Consider the following 27,690-nt stretch of genomic DNA (forward strand, 5'->3'; position numbering starts at 1 on the left):
ATAAGAAATGCCATCATAGTTTCTTGCACATGGTAATGAAATCATTGGTACATTACCAAGATTAAATCATGAAAGAATATCTACCCTTCTGTTTTCCTTCCTGCTAAAATTATCAAGCTTCTTACCGTACCACCTGTGATGACAGGCAGGCTACACAGAATTTCAAAGCTTTCCACAACACCTACCAATCTCCATGTCAGAACAAATTAGTATTTCCAGTCTCCTGTTTATCATTATGGCATTTTAAAGCCTAATAGCTAATTCTTAAAAACATTAATAACACCTACTTTTATTGAGAGCTCAATATGTTCAGTGAATGTGTTAAGAGCTCCACTTACATGAGCATATTTAATCTCCAGAGAAACACTTTGAGGTTTCTTTTCATGATACAGATGTAGAAACTGAGGCACTAGTCACAGAGATGGTAAAGGCTAGAGTCAGGACTGACACCTAGATCTAATGTATTCTGTGGCCCTACGTAGATTAATCCATGTATTTCACAGACACAGAAACAGACCTAGAGGAGGAACCTGTCTTTCTACAGGGCACATAGCTAAAGAGTGGAGGACAAAACCAGGACTCAGGTTTGCACTGAGTCTTTATTGCTGTGAGCCATCACTATAGACCTGAGCTCTTCAGCTTTTTATTCTGTCTCATTTCTGTTTCAGCATGCAACAACCAAGCTCAGAGACATGTAAGCATTATCCATTAGCACTGCTGCCTGTGATGTGTAGAGCAATCACATTTTCAATGGACTCTGTCTGAGTCCTATGCTGGTCTACATAGCTCTGAAAGAGGTCTGGAGTAAATCTATTGCTCACTTGGCAGTCAGCATTTGGCACAGTTCCTCAAATGGTGAAGTTGAATGTCTGCAGATTTTGCTTCTCCCATATCTCTAGAAACTTCTCCTAGAAAATGTCATTCTCCCTATTCTGAGGCCAAGAACTGTGATTGCTTCATAAAAAGTCTTCTAACAACACTGATCTGGCCATGCTTTTCCCTTACTTTAAATACTCAGATAAAAAGTTTCATCATGAATAGGTATTGAATTTTATCAGTTACTTTGTATTTATTGAGATGATCTTATGGTTTTCAATTCTACTAATATGGTCATTTACTTTATTGGTTTTTGAATGTGAAACTAACCTTGCATTCCTGTCCACTCGGTCTTGATGTATTATTGTCCTTTGTTAAATTGCTAGATTTGCTAATATTTTTTATTTGCTAATATTTTGTTCAGGATATGTGGGTCTGTGCTCAGGATGTCCTATCAGGTTTTGTCATGAGGATTAGTGCTGGCCTCATCTTGATTCAGGTGGTGGTCACAAGGGTATTTACATATAATAAAAGTAGGGGTGCCTGTGGGGCTCAGTCAGCTAGGCAATGACTTGATTTCTACTCAGGTCATGATCTCAGGGTTATAAGATCGAGCCCCGAGTTGGGCCCCATGCTCAGTGAGAAGTCTGCTTGAGATTCTCTCTCCTTCTCTCCTCACCCCTCCCCCAACTCTCTCTCAGATAAATAAATCTTTTCTGAGAAAGTAATTGAACATAAGTTGTAGACCTTCTACTGTATGTAAATTATACCTCATTTAAGTACAATTAAAAAATCATTTATATGGCTTCTGTGTCCTTAAGCAAAATTCTTAGAGTGATAGCCAAGGCCTCTGTTTGCTTGGATAGCTGGGCAATCTTTTGTTACTTCACCTTGCACCATGGCCACACAGACTACTTTTAATTAATTACTTAAAACTATCGTATTCTTTCATATTGTCAGAACTTTCCGAATGCTCTTCCTTCTGCACAGAATGACTCTCCTGCTTACCTCTTTCTCCAATGGCAAGAATTCCTTTCATCCTTCAAGACTTAACATAAATGATGCTTCTTCTAGGACATTTCTTGGAAGATTCTGATGCCCTCCCCCACTCAGAGGCAGGAGTGGTCCCTTCTGTGTGCTGCCATTTCAGTAGGCACTCCCACCCTTCTCTGTTGAAGATATGGTCACTGGTTAATATTTTGTGAGATTTTTCTGAAAAAAAAAGTATTTTAGAAATCCATATCTAGACAATATTTAATTCCAAGTTTTGCCTTAAAGATCTAGTTATGCTTACTCATCAAATAAAAATAATGTAGCTCCTCTGACCTGTGTAATATCAAAGCCCCAAATGCTTTTAAAACTAAGAGCTATTGAGTTTCCTTTGCAAGATGGCCAGTTCAGAAATGTTGGTTTTTAAAAGAGAGTTTAACATTTTTCAGAAAACTTAGGATTGCATTAGCATTCTTTATAATATGTAATACACTGTGCTTGAAACTAAATGTTTTCAGACTTCAGCTTTATGCATATAAAAATGGAATCAAGTCAAGTTCCTTATGATTTCTTCCTCAGAGGTGCTTGACTTTTCCACTTCCTTTAATTTGGCATTAGCCTTTTTGTTCCCTGTACTGAGTCTTTTAACCACATGTTCTGAGCATCCAATTACCGACTTTTTAATCCGATTAACAGTGAAATCTGTGTCTGGTCTGGCAAAGCACAGAAAATACACTCACAAGTGGTGTCTGCTCACAGTAAGTCCTACTTTGCAGCAATACTGTACTACGGTTTTAAATTTGGGATTGAATTTAGACTTAGAGTGTCAATCTTCCAACTCCTCTTCCTAGGGACATGATTATACAAGTGACTGAACCTCTCTATACTGCAGCTTTCCCACCTGTATAAGTGAAGAATAGTACCTCCTAGGATTGCTGTGAGGGTTACATGAGACAAAGCATGTTTACTGAACAGTATGTAGCCGTGGAGTAAACGTTCAATAAATACTGTTGTGTTATTACCATTGGACAAATTAAGAATACTCTTTCCGTTACTCAGAACTAGACTACTAAATTTGTGACAATCCAAAAACTTTGTGGTGTTTTTTTTTTCCTTTCTACCTGCTTACTCACTTGGACCTCCATTTTAGCATTCTCAATATCAATTAGCATTTGATTCCAGTTGGCTCTGAAGATGCAAGGAGGACAGAATTTGAGCTGACTCCTAAGACATGCAGCGGTTACACCACAGCACCAAATTGTTTGGGAACAACTGAAGTCACTCAAAGGAGAACTGCCAGCCTATAAACAAATGAGTTCCAACTATAAAACTTTTGTAGAATCCCACATGAGAGTTGTTCAGTGTGTCCATTGAGAAAACTAATGGCTAAAAACTGTTATGAATTTAAAAACATGTTTAAATGAAAAATACTGCATCAATCATGATAGCATGCACTTAAATGTTTAAAATAGCAACATTCTTTTTCAAACAACAGACAAACTTGGTGCAGATATGGGTTCCTATCTCCCTTGAAATCAAAAACTAGACCCTTCTGAGTATCTATCCCTGACCACAAGTTATCGACCACAAATTTAGACTAAGAATGCTTTCTAATAGTGGGTCACTGCTTCTATGCTTCCCTAAATAATTACAATGTTTTATAATCAGCACTGCTGGCATACACTGGACTGGCAGTTTCAATGAATTTATTTGTGCTATGTAATGGTAGCTGGCAATTATCTGTGGTTTGGGGTAACCCAGGACAGCTACTCCTTGAATAATTGACCACAGTGACCCACATGTCTGCCTAATCAGAAGGAAGATTCCAAGTTAAGTTCTTTGGAATGAACGACCCTACCCACTGTTTTCTATTATTTACTGTGATGTTCACAAACTGTATTCAGTGGAACACTGGATTGCTGATATTCTAGTATCAAAAGAAGGGTTCCCTCATCAAATAAGTATGGACAGCTCAACACAGACTTCTTCCCTCCTATCAATACATTATTTACTGTCACACATAAACATCTTGAGAAGTCTTGCAATAAGAACCATAATTTAAAGAAGAGGATAAAATACAAAGTATTTCCCAAACTTACTTGATCATTTATAACTAAATAAATGACTAGTCCCCTTTATTAACAGAGTTTCACTCAGGGCTGGTCCAATAGGAATATATATACTTTGGGAAATGCTGCTTGATTAATTTATCTCCTATTTACTATTAAATTCACTATTCGATAATTACAAAAATGCTTTCGTCTAGTTTCCTCCCATCTAATTTTTCTCCCTGTTCCTCACCCTTTCCAACCCATTACATTGCCAGATTTAGCTAATTAATTAATTAAAATAAAAACAAGAGACCCAGTTACATTTGAATTTCAGACAATGAATATTTTTTAATATAAGTAAGTCCCAAATATTGCACAACACACTGGAATGTGTGTCCTGTATTTTATCTGGCAACCCTAACTCTGAGCCAAATGAGGGCTATTAGCAATTTAAAAAACTCAATTTAATTTAATAATAAATACATGCAAGGAAGTCATGCAATGCTTGCCAAATTTGTTTCTTGAAATATAACTATGGTCTTTTCATAATAATTTCAACATGAATAGTGGCATCACTATAGAACTCAAGACTAACATAAACTTTCACCCAGTTTGAGACTTTTGATTTTACAGATGAGGAAACTGAGCCCTGACAGAGGTTACTTGCCTTGCCCAAGGAAATCCTCCCACAAAGAGTTGATTAACTATAGTCTGGAATTCTTGTTACTTGACTCCAAAACCAATGGACTGGACTCACAACAAGGCCATCTTTACTGTTCTTCACTATATTTGGCAGTGCTAAAAAAAAAAAAATGACGAACTAGTTAATCAAATGTTCTGATTTATAGTTAGCTAAGTTTACCTAATTAAGTTAGCTACATTTTAGTAATGAAGTTTAATAAAATCATAATATAATGGAATACATTAGAATAAATTTAAAGCTTCAACTATACTAGATAGAAGTTAATGTTTCCTTTATCATTCAGAAGACACTTCAATATCTCCCAGGGTCTCAGTCTCCCATTACTGTATAGTATGCAAGAGTGCAAATTTAGAAAGAATACCAGAGTGTCTTTTGTGTGCCTAGTGTTTCTATTTATAAACTATTGTGCAGGATACATATGCCTGTTTTCATCCATAAGCCACCTCAAGTGCGTTGTTGGGAAAAAGCTTCAAGCCCAGCAATAATCTAATGGTACAAGCAGTAGTGCTCATAAGAGCAATAATTTTGTATTATAGAAAGCAGAACTACCTATATTCACAGTAGATGATATATCACTTTTACTAGTAAAAGGAGATGTTTGGATTGGACCCCACACAAATACCACTGTCCCTTCAGGCGTCATGTAACTTAGAGAAACAAGTGAGGGACATAGGGTCTTCAACAGGGATTCCAGATTTAGGAATTAGGAAGAAAGAAGTATTACTTTCAAACTAATGAATTCTTATGGATAGATGTGGATAGAGATAGATATCCACACTAGATAGATGTGGATATTCAAACATCAATATCACTTGGTAATTGAGAATGATATGCTTACTAGGAGTCTAAGTCTCTGCCTTATCTGTATTACCCATATATTTAAATCATCCTTCATAATCACATCATCTGTTAAAATGGGCTGAATTTTCTTCTATATAAACTTCCCTTCTTATCTCACCAACATGACATTGCTGGCACAGGGTGAAACCATTATGGCACGTTCCATTAGGAAGTAGAGCAATAATTTACTTTCAAGAAATATCAAGAAATGAACTAGAGATTGCACTGTGTATTTTTCCATAAATTATGTGCTTTCTGTGACATTGTGGTGGTGAGGTCATATCTCTCATAGACACCTGACCCCCAGGTATTGGCCAAGGACCCCGTGAATTCCAAAGTTGTCATCTCATAAAGATGAGCTTTCTTCAGTTCTACTCAACCTTTAACCTACGAGGGGTTTCTAAAATACAAAGTATTGAGGTAGTTTACCTGAGTTTGATGTCAAAGTTTAGAGAAGCTGTAATCTATCAGTGTTCCAATTACACAATGCAATGTCTTACATTGTAATCAGCATTACTTTGAATGAATAAGGAGTCCTAAGTGTGATGTGCTAATTATATGAAAGTAGAATCTTTCTCTATCAGGAGTTTCTATTTTAAAATGAGTAATACTTAAATAAGAGTTTGACCTCTGCCAAAAGACCTGACCTTTCTGGGTCCTCAGTTTCCTCTTCTATAAAATGGAGCTGATAGTGATGTCTCCCTCATAAAGTCATTGTAGGGAGTTAATGTGAGAGTGAAAGCATTTAGCACCATGCCCCACACATAGTGGGTGCTTACTCACTACTCACTAATACAATTATGGATTAAAAGGTCTGGTGGCGATCTTGGTGTTTATTATTGTTATTTGTGCATGCTAGTACCCTCCTTGTTTATTATTACACTTTAATCTTTGCAAAACATTTTCATGATGTCAAAGCGCCTTTTCATGAATGTTGGCAGTGATTACAGTAGAACAAATGAAACCGTGAAGAAGAGTTTTCCCTTAAAATTGCAGCTATTTTGTAAGTAACTTAGATGGCCTGTATATATAAGTAGTTAGAAGTAAGAACTAAGGTGTCTTGTACAAGTTTTATCATTTATCATCACTAAAAACCCTCCACTGTGGGCTTTCTTGCCCACACTGCTGTTCACGTTCTGTGGGGATGGAAACATAATGACACTTCTATGCCTATCTGCACCAACTCAGTTTTTTTTTTTTTTTTTTTTTTTAAGACTGACACAAGGATAGGAAGTGAGATTTTGTGTCTGACCCCAGGAGTCCTCAGGGTATGTTTATAAACTCAGGGCTTGCGCTCCTTCAATATTGATCTTAACCTGTTTTACTGCTTATTTCACTCACATGTGATACAGCTAACTATTTGTCCATAAAGGGTTTACCATGTGGTAAATTAAAGATCATTGGACTAAATATTTACAGAACTCAGGAGAGACTTGGTTGTGCGCATGAGGACAGATGTTCTCGTCTCCAGGGCAAAAAGTCAGCCCCTCGGTGTTTCAGATAAGGAACCATTATGAAAAGGCAGCTGATACCAACTAAGAAAAAAAATACCAGCTTTTTCCTAGAAGCTGACTGGTGAGTTGACTTCCAGTCACTGGTGTTTCTAAAATAATCATATTCCTTTTAAAGTGGGTATCTAGGGGATCCCTGGGTGGCGCAGCAGTTTGGCGCCTGCCTTTGGCCCAGGGCGCGATCCTGGAGACCCGGGATCGAATCCCACATCGGGCTCCCGGTGCATGGAGCCTGCTTCTCCCTCTGCCTGTGTCTCTGCCTCTCTCTCTCTCTCTGTGACTATCATAAATAAATAAAAATTTAAAAAAAATTAAAAAATAAAAATAAAGTGGGTATCTATACATAAGTTAGTGTACCGTGCACTAAATTACCTCAGAATAGTTACTTTCATATGGTCTGACAATCAGGGTTAGAAGTCTGAGTTAGAAAGAATTCTTGCTCTCCCTCTACTCACAGATAGCAAGTCACTCTCTAGGAAACTTCATTTTCCTTCTCCCATACTTGAGATGATAATTCCCAAGCTTGTCATGAAGATTAGGTGACACGTAGATTAGAGATGTTGGGTAAGCAGAAAAATGTGATATGCACATAGGTTGGAATTATTCTTCTGAAATGGGCTGTGTGTGTGTGTGTTTACTCCATTTATTTTTCTAGTTTCTGCATGTAGTTTAGCTCACTTCTACAGATGGGAGAAAATGCAGCAATTGCAAGTCACTGGCAGAGCAAAAAAGTCAAATCTCAAATATTAAACTTTCTATCTTATAGACAGAATTTGGTGGAGGCTATTATGTATAATACTTAGAGTCAGCACTTGGGAGATGAGTTACGGGAATGATATAGTTCCTCTATGATTGATCTTTGATACTTGCAAATCAAGGGGTACCCCATGGGGCACAGTATTTTTAAACGGCCTCATAATGACTCCATTTTCACATTTACCAGCATGTGTACAGCTTCACAGTTTACATTTTTCACAAACATTTTTTCATTTAGTCCTCTTAACAACATTTTAGAAAGTTATGATTCTTAGCCTCATTTTATATATGGAACGTTGAGATGCAATGGATTAAGGGACTAGCACAGAATTACATGGTTTATAAAATTATATAGTTAGTGGGGTAACCAAAATACAATTCTATTTTCCTACCGTTTCCACTACCTAATGTGTTTGTTTTTTTTATTTTTGAGGAGTTTTTTTTTTTTTTTTCACCTTTTTCACAAAGAGAAACACAGTTTGGTATTTTTTGTAAGAAACAGTTGGTCAGGCAAGATAGCCTTAAATATGCTATGATACATAAATCTTGTCACTTATTTTTAATTAGGTAAAATTAACACATTTTTAATATCAGGAATAGAGCTTATTCCTGAAACAAATGTCCCATTCACATGCAGATTTCTTTATCATATTTTTCCTTTTTAAAAGAATCAAAGATATACATTGTGCATTAGACTGCTGTGTTTTCCTTCTTTCTAGAGATATATGTTTTCATATTTTTATGAAAGAATTATACTTCTCTTTAAAAATCATATTTTACTTTTAAAAATCAAAGATAAACATTGTGCATTAGTTTGTTGTGTTTTTCTTCTTTCTAAAGGTGTGACACATGTTTTCCAATTAGTAACCCCATACTAAACAAAAACATGTGGGTAACCATAAAAGCTGTTTACTACCTCCCCTTACACATGCTGAGCTAGCCCAGTGGAACACCATCTTGGTAAGAGAAATTTTGATAGGAAGAAGAATGTAGCTAGATTTGTGAAGCTTGCAAAATTACATTTTTACCAAACTCACCCTAATCCAACAGAAAACATAATGAAGTGGATCTATTCAGAAAGGATTTTTTTAAAGATTTATTTATTTATTTTAGACAGAGAATGCTTAAGCAGGTGGAAGGAGAAGCAGAAGGAGAGGCAGAAGGAGAAAAGCAGACTCCCCGCTGAGCGTGGAGCCCTACTCGAGGTTTGATCTCAGGACCTTGAGATCATGACCTGAGCCAAAATCAAGAGCAGGATGCTTAATCCCTTGAGCCACCCAGGCGCCCCCATACAGAAAAGATTTTTATGGAAACCTGGACAAATACATTTACTAGAAGAAAAGAATGCCTTTGTGTAAATTTCCAGCACAGAACCTATATCCATTAGTGCCTGGTAAAATAGGAACTCCAATTTGAAAAATCTTTTTGCCATCATAGAACAACTAAAATGCACACACCATTTAGTGTTTTTGCCTTTAAAAGGCTAATCACAACTGGGTGACGGGCACTGAGGGGGGGGAACTTGATGGGATGAGCACTGTGTTATTCTATATGTTGGCAAATCGAACACCAATAAAAAAATAAATTTATTTTAAAAAAAAGGCTAATCACAAGAATCCCAAGATTGGATCCACTAGATTATCTTGAGTATCCATGTATTCATCTGTCCATCCATCTATCCATATTTTCTAAATCTATCTATACTTAAATGGTGCCTTAGAAAAAGGTTCTCATATAGACTAAATTAGGACTGACAGTGATAACTACAAACTCAAAACTAAGAGTTCCTATCCACTTACTGTTTTCAGGTAAAAGACATCTTTTTCAGTTGATTCCCACAACCAAGACTAGCTCAGGAGTCCCCAAAACAGTAGTGAACAGAAAAGAGAAGTTTCAGAGATCTCAAGAACTGGTCTGAGTAACACCCAAGGTAAATTCCCAAGTAGTCAAAAACCCACACAGTTTCATCAGTTGGACTTAAGGGTTTTCAGTCTTACCCAGGTGAAAAAGCTATAAACACACAGATTCACACAAAGCCTGCCTGCCTGTCATATTTGGGACAGAAAGCGTTCATGATGGCAGGTGTTTCCATGCTGTTGATATATCAACTACATGGAAGCTGGGGAAGGGCCCTATCTCCCTCTGCATATGGAATGCTGGAAAACATCTGGCCCCAGAGTAGTCTTGGACTCCTCCAAGAGGAGAAGCAGCTACCCCAGCACCAGAATACCCGAATACAAGGACATGTCTCGGGAGACACAGAGGTCCCAGGAGGGTCAGGTCATTTCTTTTTTGAACCTTCAATGCTTAGCATGAATGAAGAGCCCCAGAACAGAGTCAGTTCACTTACCTGTCACCATTAGCTGGGAACAGAGTCAGTTCACTTACCTGTCACCATTAGCTGGGACTGCGCTTTACACCTGCCCCGCTGCCCGGCGGTAGGAGCTGGAGCCGCAGTTCTGGAGCTGGCCCGCGAGGTGGTCTGCACAAGCAAGCGGCCACCAACCCACTGCTTGAGTCCAGGGCCCAGAGCCCTCATTCTGCTCTAGAGTCCAGGAGGGGTTCTGTAAAAGCCAGAAAACCCCAAAAAAGGGTGGGCCAGCAGACCAATTCTGCCTCCACCCACTGCATCTGTACAGAAGCCACCTTGGTAACTTCAGGAATCTGCTCCAACAGCTGTGTTTTAAGATATTTCTAGCAAATGCATCTATACTTCAAAACGGGCACATGGTTGAACTTTTCTTCCACGTGCTCAAGCCTTGGTCGTGCTTGCCCGTGGACCTCGCCACCCAGGACACTGTCCTCTAAACAGCCAACGACTACACCAAATTCTGCATCCTAAGCGGAAGAGACCCAGTTCCGAGGTGGCCCTATTCCGTGGGGCCTGTGGAACAAGCCAGCGGCCTAGGTGCCCTGGAGGAGCCTTTGCGCCTGCGCGGAGGCGGGACCTCGCCCCCCCCCCGGGGGGGGGGAGGGCTGCAGCCACGGGCCGGCGGTTCTGTAGGTGTCTGTTACCCACCGCTGAAGTGCAGGTGTATAAAATAATCCTGAAAACGCTCTATTGGACTTTTAGGTAAGTACTTGAGGATGATTTATGTGTCTGAGAACATTCTCGATAAAACTGAAGGCAACAGAAATGTTGAACAAGTATTGAAAATAGAGTTATCTCGAGGTCTTATTTAATTTGCATTTTGAAAATTCTTTGATCCTAGGATATATTTTTTTAAGACTCTCAAAACCTAATAGTAAAAACAAAAACAAAAAAAACCCACCCAGGTAATAATCCAATTATTAAATAGGCCAAAGACATGAACAGATATTTCAGCAAAAAGAGATGTGGATAGCAAAAAAGAACAAGAAAAGATGTTCAAAATCATTAGCCATTAGGGAAATGAAAATTAAAACAATGAGTTGTCCCTGCAAAATTACTGAGCAAGTGAATTTAAAAAAATAGTGATAATAACAAAAGCTGGTGAGAATATGCAGAAACTAGACCACTCACACATTAGTGCCACCACTGATGTTTATGGTACTCTGGAACATAGCTTGACAATTTCTTAGCCTATGACCCAACAATGTATTCTTTGGTGTTCATCCTAAAGAAATAAAAACTTATGTTCATACAAATATCTATATACAAATGTTTACAGAAATGTTACTGGTAATAGCAAAATACTGGAAACACACATTCTTCGATGGATAAATGGATGAACAAATTCTGCTACATCCATATAATAGAAATTTACTCAATAATAAAAAGGAATGAGCTAGTGATACAAGCACACCATCGGTGAACTTCAAGGGCATTATTATGCTTAGTTTAAAAAAAAAAAAGTCAACTGTGTGCTCCCCACTCATGTAACAGTCTCAAAATGGCAAAACTCTGGAGACTGAGAACAGATTAAGGTTCTGAGGGGCTGCAAATACAAAGAGGATTGCATATGGAAGTTCATTTGTGATAATGGAACAGTCCTGTGTCTTGATTGTGGGAAATTTTTTTTAGTACTATGACTTTGCTAAATATTTACCATTAAAGCTAGTCAAAAGTTTCTACACTGCTTTTGTGCATCACAATCCCAAAAGTGTTTAAATACACAGTGTTGGTTTAATTAAGCTTAAGTACCAATTTTGAATATTTATTAAAAGCTAATGGTATTGATTTTATTAGCTTGCAACAATTTGAGTATGCAAATGTGGATTATTTTACGGTAATAACGAGAACAAGGATACATTTGTGGCAGTGACTCAGGGGATTCTTTGTATTATTCCTTTTCTCTCCTTTCCAGTAGGCATTAATAGAGTCTGTGCTTTATGCTCATTTTCTTCCACTATTCCAGAATCAGGGGTTTTATGTGTAATATTTGGGGGCTACAAAGCACCATTGAGACAATCTATTCCTCAGACCACTACTGTTGTTTGGAAGGACTTTGTAGAACAGTGACTTTTCCTCTGCTTTATGTGGATCACCGTTTACACCACTTTATTCTCCTAAAAGTTCACCCTGTCAGTGTCCCTCAGATATAGGCATCAACCTGGGTAGTTCCGTGATGACTGTTTGTTCTTTGGGCCCTACAGAAGAAGCATCGTCTGAAAGAAGTGAGCCTCTCGGTGCTCCGTGGGAGTGGATGGCATAGGATAGCCTTCCAGTTATGGGTATTTGTATAAGTGTCTTTTTGATCCTAGCACCTGCTTGCTGCTTAGGCATGCCACTTAACTCTTAAATTTATAACTGAGGAAATGAAAGAAAGTGAAGAAAGGCAGGAACCTCATCAGTTGCTGTATTAATTGGGAAGATTGTTTTAAACCTCCTAGACTGTTGCCTGCCACATGTGAGTGCCGTAATACATGATAATTCCCTTTTTTTTTTTTTTAAGACTTTATTTATTTATTTATTCATGAGAGACACACAGAGAGGCAGAGGGAGAAGCAGGATCCATGCAGGGAGCCCGATGTGGGACTTGATCCCAGGACCGGGGATCACGCCCTGAGCGGAAGGCAGACACTCAACCACTGAACCACCCAGGCGTCCCAATAATTCCCATTTCTTCTGGATTTCTACCCTATTTCTTAGCCCCAGGGCACTTTGAAGAGAAATAGCTTGCAATTAAAAGGAGTGATTGCTAGGAATGAGCAGGGTTAATTAACTTTTCTGAAGAAATGTGTTCCTGAAAAGAATCTATATTGATTAAACCTCTTTAAACGGGGTCACCTTTTAAATAAACCAAGAGAAGTTTGTTTTGCACCAAGGAAATGATTGCCCCCTCATGTCTGTGTCTTGAAGTTCTTAGAGTAGACCTTTCTGGTTGCCTCTTCACTACCGTCTTCTGGGCATCCAAGAGGGTGGACCCAGAACTCCCATTTCCAAAGACGGTTCAGTGGGGGATGACAACCCAACCAGGGGGCCCTTTAAAGGCTCCCTTTTCTCCAGCCCTCCAACACCTCAGGAACACAGTCCTTGAGAATTCCTCGGGGACTGAGGACACATTGTTGCCATCTGTGTAACCCCTTGGTACACAGGTTCACTAAGTGAATGAATTCCTTGAGGTAGCTGGACACATCCATACCTTTATGCCCCAGCTGCCTCTCTATACAGGCTGGGGGTTAGGAGGTTTAAGGCACAGTAATGTCGGCAGGCTGTCTGGAAACCCTCTGAGGGCCAGGACAAGGGTTGCTTGGGTGCAGGGTCACCTTCTTAGGGCTCAGCAGGGTACCTGACAGGCGGGCAGGCAATGAGTATTTGTTGTGTGAATGCATGCCAACGTGCAGACGACCCCGGGGCCTGTCCTCAGAGGTCACTGTCGGCCTAGAAGAGGGAGAAAAGTTCGCCAGGAGGGATGGACCGTCCTGGGCTCTCAAGCCGAGAGCGCCCGAAGCCAATTTCACTCCCTCACTCGGCCATTTGCAGAAGGTTGTCAATCCCCTCTGGGCACGGGGGGGGGGGGGGGGTGCGGCCAGGTGGTGCTGACGCCCCCTGCCCCCTGCCCGCTGCGGGGGCCCCGAGTCACCGGGGAAGGTAACCCAGAGGGGGGAGCCCGCCGGCACGTGCAGCCTCCCAGGAGAGGAGGAGGCTGGGCTAACGCAGCCCTGAGTCAGCAGCTGGGCTCGCTTGAAACAAAAGCCAATGTCCTCCCTCGGAGTCCGCGGCCGGCCAGCTCCTGGGGGAACGAGCCCTGCCGCCCAGCCGGTTAGTGGCCCAACTCACTTCTCCCGAGCCTGGGGCCACGGGCCGGCGGCTGCAGGGGTGCGGGCGGGGCGCTGGGGGCCGGGGCGCGGCGGCGATCCCCGGGGGGAGGGTCGGGCCCCCGCCGCGGTCCCGCGTGGTCCGCCCCCGCCCGGGCCGCGCGTCCCGGGGCTGCGCGAAGCCGGGCCCCCTCGCCGCCGCGCCCCCTCGCCGCCCGCGCCCCGGCGCACGGCGCGCCAGGCCCCGGTTTCATGAATGAAACCCAGTCGCGTGGCTATAAATAGCCGCGGAGGCTGCTGACGTCACAGCGCGAGCGGCGGCCGCCACGGCGGCGGCGGAGCTGGGGCCGGGCGCTCGGTCCCGCCCGGCGGGCCCGCCCGGGAGCGCGGCGGGGGCGAGAGCGGCCGGGAGGGCGGGGGCCGGGGCGCGCCCCTCGCGGGCGGGAGCGGGCGGGGAGCGCGCGGGGAGCGGGCGGGGAGCGCGCGGGAGCCGGGCCGTGCCATGCAGCCTTTGTGCAAAGTTGGGCGGCGGGCGGCGCGCGGCGCGCAGGGGTCCCGCTCGCCCGCGGCCGCGCGCAGTCGCGGCTGCTGCTGAGTGGCGGGGACCCCCCCGCGCCCCCAGCCCTCGAAGGCGGAGAGAGCTCGCGTCTCGCTCGGCTCCAGGGTAGGTTCCGTGTCGTGAGTGCGCTGTGCTATGAAACTTCTTCCCGGAGCGGCGGCCGCGCAGCCCCCGGCCCCGGGCCCCAGGGGCGGCGCCCCGAGGCGGCGAGCAGCGGCTCCGGGGCGCTCGCACCCGGGCGGGCCGCGGGGTTCCCAGCAGCGCCCGCACAGCCGCGCCCCTCCTCGGAGCCGAGAAAATGCCCCGCGGGCGCCCTCAGCGCGCGGGGCTGCGCGGGCGGGGGAGGTGCCGCGGGGCCGAGAGCAGTGGCGCGGAGCGGACCCCGGGGCGCCTGCACCCGCCGTCGGGAGCAGCCGGGCGCTCCCCACCCCCAGCCCCGTGTCCGCGGAGTCTGTTGTGAGTTGCCGTGACAACAGTAGGAGCTGCCACGAGGGGCTTGCAGAACACCTTACCTTGCGTGTCTGTGTGCTCGGGGAGAACAATGGGGTGAGGGGTGGAGAGGGGAGATGCTGCAGACTAGGGAATCCAACGCCCTCTCCAAAAAAAAAAGAAAGAAAAAGAAAAGGAAGTGGAAGTGGAAGGAAGGCACAACCATGCAAAAATATATCATTAGATCCTACTTTTAGCTGCGCCTCTTCTATCCTCAGCAGTATCAAACATCTCAACTGAGGAGCAATGTCAATATTTAGACTTGGACAAGCCAGAAAGTTAGAAGGGAGCGCCAAGCGCAGGGTTTTGACTTGGCTTTGCACGTCAGCACACAAGCTGTGCCTTTCGAGCTGACTGTACACATTTGCCGGGGGGGAAAAAATGCATGAAGAAAATGCATGAAGGTTGATATATATACAAAGGCACCCAGACCCAGGAAACTCTAGGAAGTTAAGACACGAAGAGTCTTTTTGACTTTGAACTCGCCCCAGCTTGTGCTGCTCATGCAGTTCTGCTGGACCCCGGCCAGATGCTCAACTTGAGGTTTCTCCGGTTGGGGCTCCCCCATCCTCGACCAGGGCTGTGCTGCACACTCTCCACCGTACTGTGGATCCTCTCTAAACCGAAGAGAATATCCTTATCAGTAGTTTTCATCTTTGTATAAAGTCCTCTCACTATCAGCAGATATGAATAGCCAATAGGCTGTGTTTGTGTGACCTCGGCAAGCTCTAGGCTTTTCTAAACATACATTCGTAAGTTTGTTTACAAACACTCTTTAGAAATTTGGGATTACATTAACTTTCCAATAACTGTAGATTCCTAAGAGTCGCTGGTTGCTAGAAAATAAACACAAGTTCTTTTCAGTGTAAATAAGGTCTGCCTACTGCTCTGCAGGTGGAGTAGGCAGTAAATTATTATATTAGGTTGCCTCTGAGATTCCTGGATCCTATTTAGGCATACTAGTGGGAAAGGGGTTTAACCAGCTCCTCTTGGTGGGGAACACTGAAAAAATCATTGGGAAGCAATAAAATCATGGTCAGCGTTCTTCTAAATGTGCCCATTGATGGTTGTTTTCCCAAATTCTGAAGGTAGTGTAAATTTAAGTACGTAAGGCTGTATGTGATCACAGAGGTGAAAATAGAAGCACAGGTAATCTGATGCTGTTGGCCCAATAACACAACTTGTAAACTATACACATAGAATTTAATAGGAAAAACTAGAACCGTTTGACCTTTCACTTAAACCAATATTGCCCCCAAATGTTATTTTGGAGGGTTAGTGTGTCCACTTCTCTGACTTCTGTATGGTAAAATGCCTGGAAGGTTTTCCTTTTTCCCTTCCGTGGGTCTGGGCCAAGTGCTTTTTTTGTATCATCCCCAAATGTTCAGAAATATATTTTCACAAATGCTACAAAATGTTAACCTAGCTATTTCGGGATGTATTTGACCCAAAGAAATGCCACTTTAACACTGGTATTTAGCAAAAGCGAAGCAAACTCTTGCCCTTTGGGGGTGGAGGGGGAAAAATGTGCGGTGAAAATTTTAGTGGCTCTCTACGTGTTCCTTCTTGGGCAGCGGTAGGACTTAACAGGTGTTTCTCTTTTTTTTATGTAGGTAAGTCCAGCTGTGAGCAGGGTGTTCTGTTCTTCACTTCCAGAAAGCCAGGTCAGTGTCTCTGTGCAAACCTATGACCGATTGATGACACCTTGTATCTAATTCTGAACATGGATTTCAGAACAGATTTCCCAGTCATTTGTCTTAAAACAATTTGTCTTTACCGTCTTTTCATGGACTCAGTTATGAACATCACAAGTTCAATGATTAATAAAATTATTTTCTTTACTCTGTGAGTAAAATGGTACTAAAATGGACCTTGAATCAGTTTGTACTTTATGACTTTTTGAGGGGTGTGGGGATCAAAGGGATGCCAGAATCACTGAGGATGCTGAGGATCTGGGTGCTTGATAATTAAGATTTTACTTCTATCCTAATCTTGGCACTCTAGAGCTGGAAGAAACTTGATATAATAATAGCACATATATTTTAGCATGAATCAAAGTTGGGAAAATGTGTTGCATTCTTTACATTTATGTTCTCATTGTGCATCTGGAAAAGAAAGAAAAAAAAAAAAACCCTGTGGAGTTTAACTACTCTCTTGATCCCCAAAAGACTTGTGAAGAGTTAGAAATTCAGAAAGGTTAGATAATATATTCAATTCCTACTTTTAGGAAATGGAAGAAATAGGATTTAAAAAAAAAATTCTGTCTTACACTAAAACCTAGACTTTCTAGTTGAAAAATTCTTCTCTAGTAGGGAAATTGAGGCCAGGAAAGGTTAAGTGACTTGCATAAGATAACTTGGTAATTACAGCTCATATAATAACATGAAATGGCCCAACTAGTGCAAAGAATAAATACCCTTCTCTTAAATAAAGTGGTGTGATAATAAGCTTTCGTGTGTACTTTCTGGAATAACACTGTCTAAGATTTAAGAAAGTTTTTATGAGGGGATCTCCCATCCTAAGATCTTACAAAAAGACTTAAAAGGCAAGATATTAAACATTCATGTATGAAAAATTAAAGGATAAATCAAGATCATACATGTCGAAAGGCTGAATTGGAAGGTCAGTGGTACGGTTTACAAGAAGTTCTGCATTTTCCACTCCATGGGATTACTTTGCAACTCCGTGTATGCATAGAAGAAATTTCAAGCACATATTTTGTCTGGATAGATGACAAATGAGTGAGAGTTTAGGAAAAGACAGAAGGTAGAATTTCAACCCAACAGGGAGAGATTATGCAGTCATCTAGAACTGCTAAATTACAGTATCTCAAAGCTCAAAGGTGTTATTGCTTCAAAAAGCATTGTAACAAAATTGTGAGCTGTTTGAATCTGGACAGCATCTTTGAGAACATTACTACTTAGCATGATACTTTAAAGTACTCAATTCCTTTTGGAATTTTAATTTGTCTAAAATGTGCCATGTAGATAGATTTAGATGCATAATAGATAAATCCCAACCAAAGTCCTGAAAATGGCCAGTAAAGATTAAGCAGGACATTTTCAGTTTTGACCCACCTTGACGGCCTTCTCTTCCCATCTCGCCTACCTTTTGTAGAATAATTTCTAACGTTTGTCAATCCTTCTTAGGGGGTATTATATAAAGGAGTAATATGAAAATGAAATGGGGAACAAATTAGTAAAGAAAACCTTAATATATCATCCTTAAAAAAAAAATGTACTGATATCCCCAACTCACGCTAATAGCCCTAAAAAGGTTACTTAGCTAAGAGATACTTTTAAGCATTTAAGGGGTTGTTATAAGCTGTCCTACAACAGGTTTGTCCTGTACAAGTTGTTACACAGTGTATCATTACAGAATAGAGCTTAAGAACACTGAGAAGATCCCATTGCAGGTTAAGACCTCACCGTCAACTGATATTTGGTTAGCTGTGCCAGTGCTATGTCATAAAAATATCAGTATAGCAACTCGAAACCTGTAATTATTGAAAAAGTAAAATTAGGGGCACCTGGCTGGCCCAGTCAGTAGAGCATATGACTATTGATCTTGGGGCCCTGAAATCGAGCCCCATGTTGGGCATAGAATTTACTTTAAAAAAAAAAAATCTAAAAATAAATAAATAAAAAGTAAAATTATACTGTGAGTCATATGTTAACAAGACCTTATAATTAGCATGTTATCCCTAATAATAATTTAATTAGCAATCATCCGTTTGCTGTATTGAACTTCAGAAGGCTTTGGTTAATTAATGTGCTTGACCTATCTCGAAACATGGGTGGAAACACTTGAAATTTCATTGTTTTTCGCTCAGGAAGTTTGCCTATAGAAAACAGCAGAATTTTTAAAAATCTTTTCTATTGCTGTTCTTTTAGAAAACAGGCAGTTGAGTCTCATTATTTGCAGGCCTCACTCTGGCTTCATGTAATAGGGTTTAAAGAGTACAGGTAATCTGAATTTGGTTTTCGTGTTCATCTTCTTTACTCCACTCAGGCTCCCCACAAACCTCACAACACCAAAACAAAACTGGAAGAAGGAAAGAAAATGAAGTCAGAAGAAGTGGCTTTTGTTGTGTTAGAGGTGGGCAGGGGAGGCCAAGAGGCAGTCACTCAATGGACGGGATGTGTATACACTGTTTAATTATATGTCAGCATCAGAAGTGTTGTTGTTTTTTTTTTTAGTTTATAAACAAAGTCATCACCACTCTTCCTGAAATCCTGTGTTCCCTGTGCACATGGCAGAAATTGGGAAATAGGCAAATAAAAAAACTGAAATGAACTGGGTATAGCAGCCACTGTTTCCAGATGTCCTAGGACACTTCTGTCTCCAAATGTTCCCTCCAGCTGTCCCATCAAGCACATTATCATATCTTTGGTAAGGTTTTATCCACTAAGGGGTGAATTAGGAAGTTTTATAAAGAAAGAGATGCCAGTAGGTCCAGAAGAAACAATTACATTTCTCCACTCTGCACCTGTGTTTATTCATTGCATAGACACAGGTTAATGCCAAGTTCCCAGTGCTAATGAGGTTACCATCTCAGGCTCCATCCCTCTGTGAATAAGGTTCCTTTGAATTGTTACTCAACCATAGTCCAAGCCCCCAGTGAGCGCTGGAAGAATAATAACCAGCGATTATTATGCTCCTACTAGATGCCAGGCATTTTACTGCATTTCAACTAATTATCATTATCCATTCCAATTCTATGGAAGCAAAAAATGGAACTCAGATATGTTAAGGTCAAAGAGGTAACAGGAGTTAGAAAGAGATTCGCACCCAGGTCTGCCCAAGAACTTGAATACATATTTGCTTTAAATGAACTCCTGGGGAGGCAGGGGAGAGAAACACTTTAAACCATTTCATTCCAGGTTACTTTTGCAGATGGTAGAGTACAGGAGTCAAATAATTATTCTTACTGAGGGTTTTTCGTTTTGTTTTTTGTTTGTTTATTTGTTTATTTTTAATCTAACTTGAACCACGTAGCAGGCTTGTCTGGACAAATTTGTTAACTCTCCAGGTCATTTCTAATACATTTTGACTGAAGTCAAATCTTAAGCAGTTGAGTCATAGAGTGTGGAATCACGGATCCAGAAAGGTCCTCAGAGATACGTAAGACGTATCTCTCAATTCATGTAAGTGAAAATAACTGCCTCCCAGAGAAGTGATCTAGTTTACCCACTCTCCTAGTTAGTAACTGACACAGCTGGAAGTGAACCCAGGTTCCCAAGTCCCAGCGCAGGACTTGATTCTAATATAAAGCATTGCCTGAAAAGTGCCAAGTCTTCCAAACCCTCCCACGTAGCCAAAATTACAACTATCAAGTATGAAATCCATCAGAAACCTAAGATACATCCAGAAATGGGAGATAAGAGGATTCCAACAGTGTAAAGATACAGTGAGCACCGAGAAAAAGCTCACTTCTCTGCGTTGATGTGGATGCAGAGCAGTCTTCCTGCTGACTTAAAGCAGCCCCACTCCCATCCCTTCCACCCTGTCTCCGTGAACCATCTGTCTTAATTAAGTATGGAGCTTTTCCATTTGTCTGTGGAGCTCTGGTTTCTCACTAACTCTGTGACAGGGAAATACTTCTTGGACCTCATTTTTTTTCTAACCTATAAAGTAAGAACCATATCACGTCTTTTAGAGAATTGTGCAGACAGATGTTATGAAATCATACATGTACCGCATATAGTAGGTACTCAGTAAGGGATAGTTCTCCTCTTAGCCTTCCTAGTATTTCAAAGGAAAATGTTATCATTTTTTTCCCCTTAAATGAACTAGAGCTGTTTGAATTCTGATATTGTAAGGGGTTGTTAGAGTAACCTTTTTTTCCTGGGTAAAAAACATGCCCAGTGGTCTCTTGGGGTACCAGTGGCCCAGTCACAATGACATTTTTTTTTTTCCCTTGCACTCTAGGGTTGCCACAATGTACTTGAATAATTTTAATTGCCTCGGTATCTGCCACAAAAGTAACACCAGGCTCCTCTTGGAGATTTGTGGCTCCCATTTCCTTCCAGACGCTGTTGAAGTATCGGACATGCTCTCCAGGTAGACCCTTGCATCTCAGAGCAACTACTATATTTTCAGCCAAGTAACGAAGAAATACTTCCAGAGAATATTATTGCCAGTAGAACATTCTTGCTTTTAATTTCAAAATACGTGAGACTTGCCTACCGTCATTTCAATTAACTCAAGCATTAAGTACTGTCTGTGCTCTGGCCCTGTCTTTTCGTCGTGTGCTGCTGACGGATCTTTCGATAGGAAAAACATAAGCACTACAATTTCCCCTTTCACCCTCAGCGCTTGATAACTACCCTGGCCTAAATTACATCTCTGGGAAGTGTTTCATCACACTCCTCTCCCCAGCTGCCACGCTGTGTCATGTGGCACTCGCTGCCCTGCTTCAGATTTTTGGAACCAAGTCTTTGGCAGCACATCCTATTCGTCACATACATGGAGGAAAGCCACTGTGGTGGTTTTTTCTTACTTGTACTTTCTCCCCCTTTTTAAAAAACTTATAATCCCAAGTGGCCCAGGATGGCCTTTATTTTCCTAGTGACATAGTCTTTCCCTCTGAGTGTGTGACGAGGGTAAATTGCAAGATGTATATCCTTTTCTTTGGGTGTAGGGCTGGCAGTTATGTGTTGTCTCCTGTGCTGTGAAGTGGACAAGCTGGTGCTAGCGGCTTCGAGATGACCAGTTGCTAGATTGCCCCTAACCTGACTGCTAGTCTTAGATTGGTTATATAAATTTCAGTTCATATCGAGGAGCTTATTATTAAGGCAGTGCTTCTCAGACTTCGGTGTGCATACAGATCACTGGGGCATCTTGATAAAATGCAGATTCTGATTCAGGTGGGACCTGAGACAATGCGCTTCTCACAAGCTACGCATCGATGCCAAAACTGCTGGTCTGAGGACCATATTTTGAGTAGTGAAGGTCTAAAGTATAGGTGTTACTATAGCCTATGCTGGAACTCATGCCTTACAGACTGTTAGACTCCCACCTTATTTTGTTTGCTTGTTTCTTAAATCATAATAGACAGTCATGGAATCTTAAACATGAAAGGGATGTACACGGCAGTGTGCTAGTAAATCAACCTGTTCTCTGGGGGGAAAAATGCATTTATGTGCATACATAAGTCGATTATAAATTTTAGTGACATAAAGAATGTATGTAGCACACACTTTGCAAATAATAAAAAAATACACAATACTCTTTATTGTAAATTCCATAAAGCCAGTTGGGTTTTACAGAATGCTTGTTGGGTTTTGCTGAACTGTTTTATCCATAACCTATCTGCAGTACAATTGATGAAGGGATGTAATTCCCATGTAAATGTTGGTTGATATTTTGCCTTATGTTAATGAGCAAGATAAAAAAGTTTAACAACAAAGACATGTCGGAACTCTACTCATTTATCAAAGATAGGCTCTTCCCTGCTGCACGAGATAATAGCTTCTAAATAGTGTAAAGATAGTTCCTTAAAGTTTCTATTGACAATGTAACAGCTCCACATGTAATACACTTTTAAGATTAATCTGCATTGTTAACATTTTTTAATCATTTTCTTAAATCAAGACAAGCAACAAAGCAAGCCCTAAATTGTACTGCTTGCCAGTTTCTGTGGTATAAAGACTCCCACCATGGCCAATTTCAGTCTATTGTTGTGACTGATTGTGAAGCTGGGGAGAGATGGCCCAGTAGCCCACTGCTGCATACTATTTCCACCATACAAATAAAATTGGGATCAATAACCTCAAAATGTAGGTAACAGTGAAATGCAATAAAATAATTAGAAAAAGATGAGATTGAGTATTCAGTAGTACCTTTGTCTTTAGTATAATTTATGTAATTGAAACTTTATATAATTTAGTTTTTAATACTGACCCTATTTTATTTATGTTTATTTATTTTTTATTGAAGTACAGTGACACAAAATGTTACATTAATTTTAGGTGTACAACATAGTGACTTGACAGCTCCATACATTATGCTTTAACAGGCTTGCAAAAATCCTGAAAATTGAACAACTAGTTCTCATGAGCTAGTGGGGGCTGGCTCCAGCACACCGCTAGATATAGATCATCCAGTTGAGTGATTCTCAACCTTTGCATCAGAATACCCCCAGGAAAACCATAATCTACAGTCAGTAAATTTTTGTTAGGGCCTAGGAATCTGAATTTAAAACATTTTTATTGACATGTGTCTTATTAAAGAAAAATACAAAAATCAGAAGTATATAACTTAAAAGAATTTTCACAAACTGAACAGACACACATAAGCAGCACCTGCACACAGAAACAGAAAATCACCAGCGCCCGGATACTCTTTTTTAAATCCCTAACCAGTCATTTCCCAACCCAGGTAACCACTAGCTTGGCTTCTAATACGATGGACTCATTGTGCCTGCTTTTGAACGTTTACGTAAACAAAATCTCTTTAGTGTCTGGCTTCTTCTCCTCAATATTATGTTTGCGAGGTTTATTCATAATGTATGTAGCAGGAGTTCATCCATTTTGTTATAGTCTGTGTAGTATCCTGGAGCTCAATTTATTATTTATTTATCCATCCTACTGCTGGAGGGTTGTTTCCAGCTGTTCGCTATTATGAATAGTGCTGTCAGGAATATTCTTGAGACACCTGGCTGGCTCAGTCGGAAGAGTGTGTGACTCTTGATCTCGGGATCATGGGTTTGAGCCCCACATTGGGTGTGGAGATTACTAAAAAAAATAATTAAACCTTTTTTTAAAAAAAAGAATATTATTTTACAGGCAGCAGTACCTAAAGCAAAACTAAACAAATCCCCCCAATAATTTTAATAAGCATCTGATCTCTTGATTGCCTTCTCTACAACTCCCCCTCCTCTCTTATTTCTCATATAATATGACCAAGGCTATTGATTCTTTTGTGTGAATGTAATTTTAGGACCATAAGCCATGAAGCTGTGTGTTTCCATTCATTACAGTATGTTCTCCGGGCTCTTTTCAATTTACGTTCACCAACTCCCCCTTTCATCAAGACACCGGCTCTTGTGCACTCTAAATAGGGATGAGATTTGGCCTCACATCAATAGCACAGAGGAATAATAGATACAGTGGAGATGCAGCCAAGGCTAAATTTGGCAGCTGATCATTAAGGCTCCTGGAAAGAGGCTTCAAAGAAGGGGAATTGTTTCCTTTTGTGTATATCAAACAAAAATCAACAGTGAACCCTTTGAATATTTCAGATTCTAATATTTTTAAAAATCCATTTATTTGAAGTAGACCAGCAACTCTCATCTGAAAGAGAACTGAAATCTCTCAAAGTCTGATGACTTGATCTGGAAAGATTAGAGAAGGTTTTCCCTTTGGCTTGTTCCTATACCTGGGGATCAGCAGGTGTATTCTTGCTACATTGTTCTAGGCTGAGTGGCTGCATAGTTCTGTGTGTGTGTACATTTGGGTCTATTGAGATGTTAGTTCCTTTGATTTCAGTCAAGGGAGCTGAATGACCAGGAGCTGCAGGATGATATTGTTGATGAGTGAGATGGCTGCTCAGTATTTAAAGAAAGGTTCCAGGAGCAGCAGGCACTGAAAGGCACTTCACATAAAGCTCTCAAGGTATGCAGAGATGAGGTATTAATTCCACATAATGAAGGAAGAATGTATTTGCACACAAATATTCTAGTCCCTGGTTTTCCTATCCCCCCCATCCTCACTTTTTTGTAAATTTTTTTGTTATAAAATTCCTTCGTTGTTATAGAAAAGATGAAATATATAAGATAGGAAAAAAGGAGAAAAATTTAAAGCAATTTATAATCCTAATTGGCATTAATATTTTAATGTTTCTTTATCCCAGATGTTGCAGTATGTGTTTAGGTAAATAATTTTTAAGGAATGATGTTATTCTGTATATTATTTTGTGATCTTTTTTCATTTAAATGTTTATCATGAACATATGACAAAAAATGTACTTATAACACATTTTTTGTTGGCTGTATACTGTCCTATTTTGTGGACATTTAGTGTTGTGGGGTTTTTTTAACCACTGTGTGGCTGGATTTCGAAAATTATTTCCAATATCTCGTTTCCACAAATAGTGATATGATAACATTACTTTAATGGAATCTTTTTGTATACCCTAATTATTTATCTAGGAATAAAGTCTTATAATTGGATGAAAGTTATGGACATTTTAAAGTCTTTGAGTGTCAGGTGCACTACTGAATAATGGTATTACTTTCCACTCCCACAAACAGTTTCTCATTCTGCTTTTTAAAAATGTACAATCTTTCATGTAATAACTCTTACCTAGAGTTGGAGGCTATAGGAACATGTCCTGAAATTATTAGCTGGGATCTATGCATTAATGTCAGCCAGAAACCTCCAATAAAATATAAGATTTTTAAAGAGTGTTTTTTTTGTCCACCAACACTTTTGTAGTATTTATGGTCTAATTTTACTAAGAAATCCTGGGGGAGTAGGGGAGACAATTTTCTTCATTTGTCTGAATCAGAGCATAACCTAATCCTAACTGGCATATTATAGTCTCCTAAATGATTAAATGCAATTGCTTCATTGTCATCCTATGTGAAGGTTTCACAGCTAGTGGTCTCTCTGGTACTACAGAAGCTGACCCAGTGACATCTTTAGAGAATGCTTTCAATGAACAAGTGACTGCAGAACACTACAGAGACTTTTCTTCATTAGGATGGATTTTTAAGCATATCTAGTCTGCAGACTTGATATTAGCTTTCTCAAATGAGCACTTACAACTTTGACATGTCTCTGAGGATTTAACCAGTATTTAATTATTAATTTTTGACAAAGCTTCCTGATCCAGCCCTTAGCTGAGGTTCACACATGGGCCCTCCAAAATCAATGCATAGTATCTTCTGTTGTTTCAATTCTTTTAATCTTAGAAAAATATATTTAAGTATAACATAAGGGAGAATTGTATACAGATCACAAGTATACAGTTTGATGAGTTTGTGAAAACCGAACATACTTATATAACCAGCACTTAGATCAAGAAGTGGATATCAGAAGCATCCCATTTCTGGTTACCACCTCACTGCACCCTCTGTGCCTTTGAAATGCTCCAAATTTATGTCCTGGGTAAGTCATTCATTTACAGAATTTAATTTTTCACTGAACCCTTAACTTTATAAGAGCTAGCTGCAGTGATTTTGATCAAGCTATTTCCCTTGTAACAAAATATGTAGAATCTGCCTCTCCAAGTCAAGATTATAACATTAAATTTTTGCACTGAACATGCATCAATATTTATATGTTTGTGATTTGCAGGTATACAAATACACATACCGCATGCATAAAAACAGATTTGGAACTTTTTTTTTCTTTTAATGAATGTAAAGCTAAATTATACTATATTGACCCAAGCTTAAAGTATCATAACTACAATTGATTATCATAGAATATTTCGTATGATTTGGTTCCAAAGAATTTCTTAAAATTGCTCATTTTTGTTACTATAAGTATTTCCTCTGAACACCCAAAATTTAAAAGCCAAGAATTTTTCATCTTCTGTTTGAAATATATAGGTGTCTTGGGTGTCTACCACTGTCTCTATGTGGTTAAATTTCTTTGTCTGATATTCAGCTAGATTATCATTTAGATTCCTATGGGGTTTTGTTTTGTTTTGTTTTGTTTTTAGTTGAGACCTTGGGTCAGAAAAAAAAACAAGTTTAACGGCATCACAAGCTTTATAAATATATGATTTCAAAGAACAGTTCATACATCATAAAAAATCATTTATTATTATTGGCTCGTATCTGTAGTCTTACTAGAATTCACAATCAATGGTTATACTTATGTACTCATTAGTTTTTTAAAAGGCCAAAATGGTTATACTTATGTACTCATTAGTTTTTTAAAAGCAATTAAAGAATATGCTTAAGAATATTATTCATCCATAAAAAGTAATGAAGCACGAATACATGCTGTAACATGAATGAACTTGAAAGCGTTGTGCTCAATAGAAGAAGACAGACGCAAAAGGCTGCATATTGTATGATTTCCCTTATAAAAAATATCCGGGGGTGCCTGGGTGGTTCATTGGTTTAAGAGTCTGCCTTCAGCGCAGGTCGTGATCCTGGGGTGTGAAATCGAGCCCCATATCGGGCTCCCTGCTCACCGGGAAGCCTGCTTTTCTCCCTCTCCTTCTGTCCCCCCCCCCACCCCGCACACACACACACACACACACACTCATGCCCTCTCTCTCTCTCTCTCTTTCTCTCTCAAAATGGATGAATAAAATCTTAAAAAAAAAAAAAAAGTCCAAATTAAGCAAATTCATAGAGACAGTGAATTAGTGGTTTCTAGAGCTGAAGGGAGAGAACAGGTCGGCTGCTAATGGGCACAATGTTTTCTTTCTGGGATGATGAAAGTGTTTCAGAATTAGATGGTGGACAGGGTAGTATAGTTTTGTAGGCATAACAAAAATCCTGGAATTGTATACTTTAAAAGGGTGTGTTTTCTGACAATGACTTTTATCTCATTTTTTTAAAAGGTAATATATTTTCATCATTGAAAATTTGGAAACTAAAGGAAAGTGGAAAAATGACAAGTTATAGCCCTGTTACCAACAACAGTCACTGTTATCTGTTGAGTGTCCATCCTTGCAGTTTACCTTTCATATATTGCTGTTGCAGGAAGAACAGCTTCCCTTTTGATAACGGAGACACAACTATTAAATCTTAAGTATTCACGTATTAATATCCATCCATTCTGCCCCTCCCCTTGAAAGTAAAAAAGGGTGGGTCCACGGGAGATCCAC

The 27,690-nt window shown here is 40.3% G+C and overlaps 1 protein-coding gene across 10 annotated transcripts in view; it reads left to right on the forward strand.

Moving 5' to 3' along the window:
- Positions 1–27,690, forward strand: part of RHOBTB1 (Rho related BTB domain containing 1) — a 117,247-nt gene that overhangs the window by 38,730 nt on the left and 50,827 nt on the right. For 2 of the 10 annotated variants that reach the window (XM_041749963.1, XM_041749966.1), the window contains exon 3: positions 16,509–16,559. The exons of 1 other annotated variant lie outside the window; for it this stretch is intronic. The gene's annotated coding sequence lies outside the window, so the exon portion shown is untranslated. Of the gene's footprint in view, positions 1–14,273; positions 14,512–16,508; positions 16,560–19,094; positions 19,288–20,826; positions 20,959–27,690 lie in introns of those variants that run through there. 7 more of the 10 variants (XM_041749962.1, XM_041749967.1, XM_041749964.1 and 4 more) reach the window with 7 other exon arrangements.

This window comes from Vulpes lagopus, chromosome 3 (assembly GCF_018345385.1).
Source record: "Vulpes lagopus strain Blue_001 chromosome 3, ASM1834538v1, whole genome shotgun sequence".
In the NCBI taxonomy this organism is placed as follows: domain Eukaryota; kingdom Metazoa; phylum Chordata; class Mammalia; order Carnivora; family Canidae; genus Vulpes; species Vulpes lagopus.